The 11,079-nt window shown below is 39.3% G+C and overlaps 1 protein-coding gene and 1 pseudogene across 5 annotated transcripts in view; both read right to left on the minus strand.

Moving 5' to 3' along the window:
- Positions 1 to 10,994, minus strand: part of Mipol1 (mirror-image polydactyly 1) — a 281,225-nt gene extending 270,231 nt beyond the window's left edge. For 3 of the 4 annotated variants that reach the window (XM_076941854.1, XM_076941856.1, XM_034514064.2), the window contains exon 1: positions 10,851 to 10,994. The gene's annotated coding sequence lies outside the window, so the exon portion shown is untranslated. The remainder of the gene's footprint in view (positions 1 to 10,850) is intronic. The other variant, XM_076941855.1, reaches the window with a different exon arrangement.
- LOC117716933 (ribose-phosphate pyrophosphokinase 1 pseudogene) lies at positions 791 to 10,997 on the minus strand (annotated as a pseudogene). The gene is made up of 2 exons (XR_013113138.1): positions 10,851 to 10,997; positions 791 to 3,449 (listed from the first exon to the last, which is right to left on the minus strand). The product of XR_013113138.1 is annotated as a ribose-phosphate pyrophosphokinase 1 pseudogene (transcript).
- Between the last annotated feature and the right edge of the window lie 82 nt (positions 10,998 to 11,079).

Raw genomic sequence — 11,079 nt, forward strand, 5'->3', positions numbered from 1 at the left:
ATATATTAAGTGAAAAATCTATTCAAAGCTTCAATGAAGAAAATGATTTCTTCACTGTTTAAGATATATTTCACATGTAGACTAAAAGCTTGAAAAGCCAAGTAATTAGGAATTAGCATGATGGCATTGTTTTAAATAAGATTGTAATTCTAAATGATAAGCAAATAAAACATAGCCCATTAAATATATGGCCTTTAACTAAAAAGATCAAATTAATAATTAAAATGGAATAAGGACAATAGAAATTCAGATGCTGGAACTCTAAACCCAGATTTTATCATTACTGAATTGTAAAAACTGACAGACTATGTTTGTACATTAACTTCAAAGCTTCAATTCATTTACCCAAATGAAATACAATAATCCTGCCCACTGTGCCAGCTCATGCCAGTGAATAAAATGTTCTGCTTTGGAATGTTGTAAGCTATAACATATCTGCAGTATGATATCTGCATATTGGCAATAAGTTTTTTGACATAAATTATGAAAATGACTTAAATTTACATTAAATCTTGAAGACAATAAAAGTATTGAAATACCAATCAGTTTCAAGATGTGCTAGTTTAAAATTTATCAGAAAAAAATTTAAAAGAAACTTAAATTTAGATTATATGTACAATTGAGACAATGAAAAACACTATTCTAACTCTGATGTGATATCTGTAAGAAATTATAATCCAAATTCTAAGAAAGTAAAATAATGCAAAGTTTCCAGTTACGTGATGAGTATTTAGATGCGTATGCCTCACCAACTAATACATAAGCAATAACAACAGAGATGAAAACAGTCCACAAATTACCATTTTTAATGATATATGACTGAGAATAATGTAACAGAGTAGGAAGAAAGGATGTAAACGTTAATCAAGACAAGACAAAGTAAAATAAAAAATACTACTAAATCTAAAACAGTATATAAAAGCATTAAACCCACTCCCTAGAAATAAGTGATCCTAATGTGAAAGGCTGTAACTTAAAAACAGTTTTGAGACTCTCACATCTTGAAAATCTCATAACCCCTGGTTTGCCTTCATGACTGGCAGTGGCTTTAAGCACAAATTCCCTTTACATGGATAGTTTCAGCCAGTGACTCTGACCCTGCCCCCAACCTGTAACTTTCCTTGTCCTTGATTTATTTGAAATAGAGCCTGACTACATTTGCTCTTTTTCTCCTACAGCAATGGCTTCTGAATAAAAATTGCTAGCAACTTTACTGCCACTTGGCTTTAGAGTACTGTGTTTGAATCTAAAATGTCCCCTGAAAGCAAATGTACTAAGGACTTAGTTGTCACATAATAGGCTTTAAAGCTGAATGAATCTTGAGGAAGGGCTTGAACTGAGGAACAGGTCACTCAGGTTGGCCTCTGAAGGGTTCACGCTGTCCCCAGACTTCCCTGCTGTCTTCAGGTTAGCAGCTGTGCTGACACTATCATGGTCTTCCAAATAAGGTTTTATCTCCATCCAGGAATGAAGCCCAAAATAATGAAGTCAAAAAAAAAAAACAAAAAAAACACCTTTGTTTTTCTTGGATATTACTCTAACAGTGACAAAACAAGCAAACTTTACAGAATCTTCTTTCTTTTCTGTTTTTTTGCACACATGACAGTTTATTAAGTTTCTTCTTCACAAGATGATACAAATTGTTTAGCAGAAATATGTTCAATTGAGAGGCCAAATGGATCCAAGAAAGATGAAAGTTAAATACTTAAATTAATCAAAAGGAACTATGACACCACCTAAAACCCACCACCTCAGTGGTAGAAGGCTAAGGAAGAATGTGAATGCTAGCAGTTACATAGCAAGAAGCAAGTCCATTTTACAGAAGATTTTGTTACAATAATCACTGAGTGCAGGCCAGGAAAGGGTCAAAATAGCTAAAGGGAAAGCCAACTGGAAAGGAATAGGTATAGAGTCCAAGCTACAGAGTTAAACAGTTGGCAATGGTCAGGCTTCTTCCTCCCAAAAACCAATTACTGCATTGAGCTACCTGCTCCTGCCTTAAAGGGTGCTCAACAGCTGAACTATGCTCAGGGTTCTTGCTGTAGACCTCTGAAAATGTATTACACATGGGCTGGCTTTGTTGCTAGTTATTTTGAATGAAGAAAACCCTAAAGCATTCACATGCAATGGAGTATGAGCTTTGTCGATCACGTCCTAAGGACCTTGTGGAATAGTCTCTTAACATCTTTCTACACATCTTTCAACAGCTGAGCTCAAGGCTCACAAAATAAACAAGAAAGCCAGAATGCAACAATGCAGTTAATAGCAATCAATCTGTTTTTCTCAAATTTAGGATAAATTCTAATCCAGCTAACATGGGATGTAAAAAGCTATCCTGAAGCAAGCTTGGTCTTCTGCTGAAGTCACCAATACCAAGAAAAACAAGGGGTGGGGTTGGTTTGATTTCTATATGCTTCAGAAGTTACTCTATTATAAAGGAACATGGCTGAATAGATAGGAGACAGATTCTCCATTGTGGGTTCTCCTGATGGCTTCTGCAAGGATCATAGAGATGTCAATCACCTGGATTTTGGAGCAGTGTTTCATCTTGTCCTCCTGAGGTATGGTATTGGTAACTACTACTGCTTCAAAGCAGGCACTGTTGATGCGAGAAATGGCAGGGCCAGAAAAGATTCCGTGTGTCAGAATAGCATAAACTCTGGTAGCTCCAGCTGAGAGAAGTTTGTCAGCAGCATGACAGATTGTACCACAAGTGTCAGCCATGTCATCCACAAGTATAGCCACACGGTCCTTCACATCTCCTACTAGCACCATGCGGTCCACTTCATTGGCCTTCTTCCGTTCCTTGTGAATCAAAGCAAAATCCACATTCAATCGGTCTGCAATGGAGGTCACTCTCTTGGCTCCACCAGCATCAGGTGAAACAATAGTACAGTTTTTCCACTCAGATATATTCTCCCGTATCCACTTTAGGACAGCTGGCTCTGCATATAAATTATCCACTGGGATATCAAAGAAACCCTGAATTTGAGATGCATGTAGATCCATGGTGATAATATGATCTGCACCTGCTACAGACAGCATATTTGCAACAAGCTTAGCTGAGATGGGAGCCCGGCTCTTATCCTTCTTATCTTGGCGGGCATAAGGGAAGCATGGGATGACTGCAGTAACCCGGCTGGCTGAAGCGATCTTGCAAGCATTAATCATGATCAAAAGCTCCATTAGATTGTCATTTATCTCACCACACCCACTCTGAACAATGTAGACATCCTCTCCACGAACGCTTTCCCCAATTTCCACGCAGGTCTCCTGGTTGCTGAACTTCTTAGTCACCACCTTGCCTAGCTCCAGGCCTAGACGGTCGGCTATTTTCTGGGATAAGTCCTGGTGGGAACTCCCGCTGAAGATTTTGATATTCGACATCTTGGGCAACTACTGCTCAGTGGTCACCGCCGCCGCCGCTGCTGCCGCCTCCGCCGCCGACACTGGAACGGAATTCAACAGGGAGCCTGAACACCAACAGTACCACGTTGCTACTCCACCATCTACAGAATTTTTTCAAGCACATACACCACATTTTTTTCTGGTCAACCAGATCTGAATACATTTGTCAGAACAAAAATCATAAAAATGGGTGTTATTTTACAACTCAAACTAGAAATCAGTAACAGAAAGATCTAGAAAAATCCATTAGCAAACCCATAGTTCAAAACAGAAGTTAAATCTTAAAATATTTTTAATTAAAAAAAATGATATGATGTATAAAAATTCGTGTTATGTATGTAACAGATCAATCTTAGAGAAATCTATAGCACTGAGTAAGTTCATATTCAAAACAGAAGACTCATCAACACTTGAGCCTCCAACAAAAAAAGGGAATATGTCTCTCTTTATCAAGGCCACAGTGGACACCTGAAATCACATACAGTACTGAACAGCATATGGTTCACTATACATACTTAATTGTGATGAACTTAAGCACATTCAATCCAGAGCACTTAAAAAATTTAGATACAGTAAAATATTAATAGAACTAGACATACAGAATAATCAGAATTGTATATTATAGTATACAATAGTTATTCTAAAAACTTTACTTCAGTAAACCAGCGTAATCTCTAAATGCCTTCTAAATATTTGTCCTTATATTCACAGATAAGTCAGTTCTCACCTTTACCAAGGAAACTTCTCTTTGCAAGACAAACCAGTACAGAAAGAAAACCAAACCTAATCAAAATGCACAGTTGTTGAGAGAAATGTACAAAGCTCCTGCCCCTAAGGCTCAGGGATCACTGGACAAGTGGGAAAGGAAAGACTGTAAGAGTCAGAGGAATAGTAAGTTCAGTTGGCTGTGACTGTGCCTCCTAACAATATCAGAAGCTACAATTATTTCTCACCCAACACGGCTGCCTAAATCTGACCTGAACAAGGATGCCACCAGTAGACCTGCTGACGTGGATAGGGTGAGAGGGAACTAGACAACAACAGGCAACTAAAGAATGAGTGAGAGAAAGTCTCCCCAGGGAAGAGCATACCAATTGGCTATCCAATACCACATGGAAACACCTAAGTAACATTACACAGACTGAGCAGATTGTATTATTTATTTGAGAGAGAGGAGAGAGGGAGATAGGGAGGGAAGAAGAGAGAGAGAGAGAGAGAGAGAGAGAGAGAGAGAGAGAGAGAGAGAGAGAGAAAGAAGCTAAAGACATTTCTAAAGACATTTCTCCATAGAGAAAGCCTCTGGAAATTCCAGTCTATTAAGATAAAGCAGTAAAAATACACCAGAAATTCCAGAAAGTGTAGTGTGGCCCAGGAAACAACCAAGGCAGTATTGATTGACAGGTGTATAGCAGGCCCCAGAACAGGCAATTCAGATCAGAGATTCTCCCAAGAAAGATATCTAGGCAATTAAGGGTATTTAAGAAGTTTTATAATTGGTTGACCCAAATTTTTTTTGTCAGACCTTTTACATTATGAATTTGATTTTATTAATAGATACAGACTTCTGGGTTTCTGTCTTGCTATTGAGGTGGTACTGATTGCTTAGTTTTAAATGAGTTTGGTGTTTTTGTTTACATAATATAAACTGTGAAGTCCTCTAGCACCTTTATCTATAATTTTATAAAGTCTGTTATCTGAGATTAGTAAGAAATACTAAGTGGAAAACTTACATATGTTAAAATAACCTTTCAATTCTTTCCAGAGCTTATTTACACACCTTTAATCCTGGTATTCCAAAGGCAGAGGCAGAGGGACCTTTGAGTTCGAGGCCAGCCTGGGCTAAGGACAGCCAGTGCTATGCAGTGAAACCTTGTTTCAGAAAAAAACAAAAAACAAAACAAACCAAGAGTATGAGGTCCCAGTACTCTTCTTATACAGCAGAGGACTGCCTGCTCTGGCCTCAATTAGAGAAGACACAACTAACCCCCACCCCCACCCCCAGACTTGAGGCCCCAGGGAGTAGGGAGGTCGAGTGTGGTGGGGGTGTATGGGCATCCTCTTGGAGATGGGAGGGTAGACTAGGAGGGGTATAACTACTGGACTGTAAAAGATTAAAGAAAAAACAAGAAAAAATTTATATAATAGTATTGTCCACTACTCTTTTCTCTTTTAAACACTCCCATACTCTCATCCCAGCTCTTTCAATCTTGTTTCTCTCTCTCTCTCTCTCTCTCTCTCTCTCTCTCTCTCTCTCTCTCTCTCTCTTTCTTCCCTCCCTATCTTCCTCTCTCTCTCCTCTCTCGATGATTCTTGACTTTGCTATAGGTGACCGAGTCTGAAAAGTCTGGTACTTCAAAACTTTCAAATGGCTGCAACATTGTATTTCAGCAGCTGACAGTGCTGGCAAGAATATGCTCCTGTTTTGTATTGACAGCCCATCCAGTGATAAGGTTTCTCTTGTTTTAAGCACAAGCTCAGGAAAAGACAGAATACAGTACATCTAGTTTTTAATGAAGTTTTTGTGTGAATTTGCCTTAAAAAAATTTTAAACTAAATATTTATACATTATAAAAACTATGAAATTTCAAAGAAAAAAAGAATTCCCCCAAACATATATTAGGGCTTTAAATGCTTTTTGAGTCCATGACGTGGTTTGAATATGCTTGGGCCAGGGAGTAGCACTATTTGGAGGTGTGGCCTTGTCAGAGTAGGTTTGTCATTGTGGGTATGGGCTAACCCTAGTCCTAGCTACCTGGGAGCCAGTATTCCACTAGCAGCCTTTAGATGAAGATGTAGAACTTTCAGCTCTCCTGAATCATGCCTGCCTGGATGCTACCATGTTCTTGCCTTGATAATGGACTGAACCTCTGAACCTGTAAGCTAGCCCCAACTAAATGTTGTCCTTATAAAAGAGTTGGCTTGGTCATGGTGTTTGTTCAGAGCAGTAAAACCCTAACTAAGACAGTCCACAATTTTATTTGTAGAAAACAAACTTCTCGAAAAAGGGAAAATGCCTATGTACAAGAATATAAACTGCAGTGCTGTTTACAATACTAAAAGATTACCACATACCAGTGCCCTTGTAACAATCTTTATGGTAAGCAGTAAAAGAATGCTAAAGCACATGCAACTTCCAAAATAACAGAGTACAATCAAATAAAGAGACAATCAAAAATGTAAATAGGGCCAGTCTGGTCTACAGAGTGAGTTCCAGGACAGCCAGGGCTATACAGAGAAACCCTGTCTCAAAAAAAAAAAAAAAAAAAAAAAAAGCAAATAGTGAGATGCTTCATCCTGGACTAAACGATTTAGTTGGGAGCATGAAGCTGATCCACTGAATTTCAAAATCTCCAACTGTGTCAAGAGAAAGGGCTGCTCTATCTGGAGACCAGCACACTTCCCAGCATCCACATGGTGACCTCACAACAGTCTCCAGTTCCAGTGAACCCAATGCCCTCCTCTGGCCTCTGCGTGCAGGCTTGCATGCTACAGACATACATGCATGCAAAATATCCACACACCACATAATTTTTAAACGCTTACCATATATCCAATTTTACACAAGAGAACCAAAAGGTGCCTGACACAACTATATCAAAATTAAAAAAAAAAATAGTAGAGATTGAAAAAGACTCAAGAAGCATGATAACTGTCTGGCATGGTGCCTGCCACACACCTTTATTCCCAGCATTTGGGAGGCAGAGGCAAGAAGATCACAATAGGTTCAAGGCCAATGTGGTATTCATAGCCAGTTGCTGGACACTCAGGGCTACACAAAGAAATTCTGGTTCAAATAATAAAAAATAAATAAAATAAATAAAAATACATCAACAAAATATAGTATGGTAGCATCCAGATTGGTTCCTAGAATACAAAAAGACTAACTAAAACAGAAAAAGAATTAGTTATATCTAGACAGATTGCAATTTAATAAAAAGTATTATTCACTGATTACAACAATGTTTAGTCAAAGTATTTACATTTTATATAAGAGTTATTTAGTGAAGTAGATTACATTTGTACATTATAATCATTGAACATTATTTTAACATTAAAAGTATTATCCAGGGAATACAGAATTCTAGAAGGACGTTCTTTGACTTGTGATGGACTACATCCTAATAAATATACCAAAAAAATGAACATAATACACCTCAGCTATCAAATACCTGAGCTGAACAAAATGTACCAAAGACCACTAGTTGTTGGTTCTCCTGATAGCACCTAGGAACTACAGTTGCAGCCACTGCCCAGTGTCATGAATAATAGTATCTTACCATGTCCATCTACCCCAGCCTAAATAAAGATTAAAAATACAAATGCAAGATACCACTTCTATTGACTATCAGTTTCTCCCCATCCCAGAGCCAAAAAAATCTTAAGGTGAAAGCCTGTAAGTCAGAGACAGTATATACTATTTTTTTCAGCTTCTCAACCAGATAAACTATTTAAAAAAAGAAAGAAAGAAAGAAATCAGACAAGGCTTTAAAACAAAAGGTATCACCAAGGATGAACTGAGTCACTGATAAACGAGGATATCTGGCTTATGGAAAAATAATCATAAAGCTGTATGCTATGAATAGCATGACCTCGCAAATTAGATATGTACACATACATACATACATACATACATACATATGTATGAGTGTGCGTGGAAGGCTGGGTCGGTCGGTGTATATCCAAGGAGAAATAGACTCCATTATTACAAAAGGAGTTTTAACATACAGTAAATTGTCAGCACATATTACTACTAAAACACAGATTTATACATATGCAAATCGTTAACAGGAGAGATTTGAGCAACAGCATTAATAAGGCACTTATAAAACAATCCATCCACTGACAAATCCATATCACTTGTGCAGACATGTTTTATAAACAGCTATATACAGATTAGTAACTAGTTTTAGTGATTACTCATTTGAATAATGAATAAGAAAAAAATGTCGATATTTTATATACTTCTTTGTATATGAATTATATTTCACAATTTTTTAAAGTTATAATTTTTTTCTATTTTTCAAGGTTCATTCCACAGTAGCAAAACCCTCAAGATAAAATACAAAGAAGCCCTGTGGGGTGGTGCTCTCATTTAATCCCAGCACTTGGGAGGCAGAGGCAGGAGAATTTGAGTTCAAGGTCAGTTTGGTCTACATAGCAACTTCTCAAACAGCCAGGAGTAAAGAGAGACTGTTTTAAGAGAGACAGAGACAGATTTTGGCATGTTTCAAGAAGAAACAAGAATATTCAAGATTATAAACTACAGTAAACTGAACCCTGTTATAGTCTAGTTATTTCCAAAATGTATACATATTAATCATAATGAAAGCAATCTCAATGAATATACAAATCTAATGTAATACTTTAAATGTATAATATACCACATACCTATATATATTAAAATGTAATAAAATCTAAGAGAACAATACTTTCAATTTTAACAAAATCACAACCAGATTTGCTTTTAACAAATGCCAAAAGCAGTTCTATGAAAAATTTGTCCTATGAGTCAACAATTAAAGAGAAAGGCTCTATCAGCTACCACTTTAAACTAGTAATCTATGTTGCAACAGTTATGATTAAATTTAATATTTCAAGACATAAGATAATTATACTTCATGAAAATGCAATAAATTGTACACATGACAAAAGCATGTTTCTGTATGTTTATTAAACTTTTAAACTTATGCAAAGATTTTTATTTTATACCGCCTTTGAAGAAAAATGTCCATGTCCTATTCATATTTGCTTTGCCATCATTACTTTTATCTAATAAAATAATTCATATTATCTCACTTTTACAAAGTTAGCCTCAATTAAATTTATTGTTTGGGCTGGAGAGATGGCTCAGTGGTTAAAAGCACTGACTTCTCTTCCAGAGGTCCTGAGTTCAGTTCCCAGCAACCACATGGTGGCTCACAACCATCTGTAAAGGGATCCTATGACCTCTTCTGGTGTGTCTAGAGAGCAACAGTGTACTCACATAAATTATATATACTTTATACATAAGATTCAATCTAGTTTGGTTTCTTTTGCCTTTACAAATACCAAGACCAAAAGCAAACATGGTGGAGGGTTAGCATCCATCAGGGAAGCAACCCAAGGAGCTCAAGGCGGGAACCTGGAAGCAGGAACTGAAGCCGAGAACGGGGAGTAACCCTGCTTACTAGAGGCTTGCTCTCCATAGCATGCTTGGTTTGCTTCATTATACAACTGAGGTTCAACCTGCCCAAGGCTGATAAAACCCACAATGATCTGGGCCCTCTCATACCAATCATTAACCAAGAAAATGTTCCCAATCTGGTGGAGGCAAGTCCTCCTTTGAGTTCCCCTCCTCTCAAGTCACTCTAGTTTGAGGCACATTGATAAAAGTACTACTAGTAGTAATAATAATAATAACCAGTACAGGATAGCATATGTAATGATTACGTAACTGCCCTCTTATGTGAGGTTCAATTCAGATAGCAATAAGAAACTTTGCAAAAGCCGGGCAGTGGTGGCGCACGCCTTCAATCCCAGCGCTTGGGAGGCAGAGGCAGGCGGATTTCTGGGCCAGCCTGGTCTACAGAGTGATTTCCAGGACAGCCAGAGATACACAGAGACCCTGTCTCAAAAGAAATCAAGAAAGAGAGAGAGAGAGAGAGAGAGAGAGAGAGAGAGAGAGAGAGAGAGAGAGAGAGAGAAGAAAGAAGAGAAAAGAAAAGAAAGAAAGAAAGAGAGAGAAAAAGAAAAGAAAGAAGAGAAAAGAAAGAAAAAAAGAACGAAAGAAAGAAAGAAGAAACTTTGCAAAGTATGTAACTTGTGATACAGGTTAAAGCTGTCTTTCTTTAGCTGTCTACCAGCACCGGGAATTAACTGACATAAAAATGCTCAAAGGAGCCCTTCCCAAGGCCCGTTCTTATAACGAGCGTTTCTTACATCACTACTCTAGTCTATCCTGCTATCTTGTAGTTTAGCCAACTTGAAGTACTTCACCAATACCATCGGGTGGTGTAATCCTCCAGTTAGAAAAGCCGACTTTTGAATGTAGTGAGCCCAGAGTGCGCAGCTGCATCTTACTACAGCGGGCGCGGGCATGCGGAGCTACAGGAGTTTCTGCTCGCACTCCGAAGGGTGAGAACTACGAACCGCTTACGTGTCCCGCAAAGGGCAGAGAGTGGATCTGCGGTCCAGCCAGGACTGAAACCCTAACTCGTCCGAGCTTAGAGGAAAAACCACCTACACTTCTGAGTCGACGTTCGGCCTCTTTTTTTAAACTTTTGAAAAACTATCACTCCATAAGGCCGAAACCTGGAGGAGCGGTGTGTAACCTGAGATCGCCGCGACGCCGGCCACGCAGCGCTCCTGCATCTCCAGGGGCAGCGGCCGGAAGTCCCGAGCGGACGGCAGGCCGCCCTGAGGTTCTCCCCCCTGCCCCCACCGCTCCCGGTCCACGCCGTTACCTGAGGAGCCCCGGGATCCTTGAGCGCCCACTCCGCTCGCGTAGTTGCCCAGGCCTGTGGCGCCCCCACTGAGGCAGCCAATCGCCGCGCGCACGCTGCAGCTACCCCGAGTGACCAGAAAGGGCGGGGCGGGCGAGAGGAAGCGAGCAGCGGGCGCGCGAGAGCCCGCGGGGACGAGGCCGCGCGAACCGAGCATGCGCGAGGCCGCTCGCGGCGGCGGGGCGGGGCT

Source organism: Arvicanthis niloticus, chromosome 11 (genome assembly GCF_011762505.2).
Source record: "Arvicanthis niloticus isolate mArvNil1 chromosome 11, mArvNil1.pat.X, whole genome shotgun sequence".
Lineage (NCBI taxonomy): Eukaryota > Metazoa > Chordata > Mammalia > Rodentia > Muridae > Arvicanthis > Arvicanthis niloticus.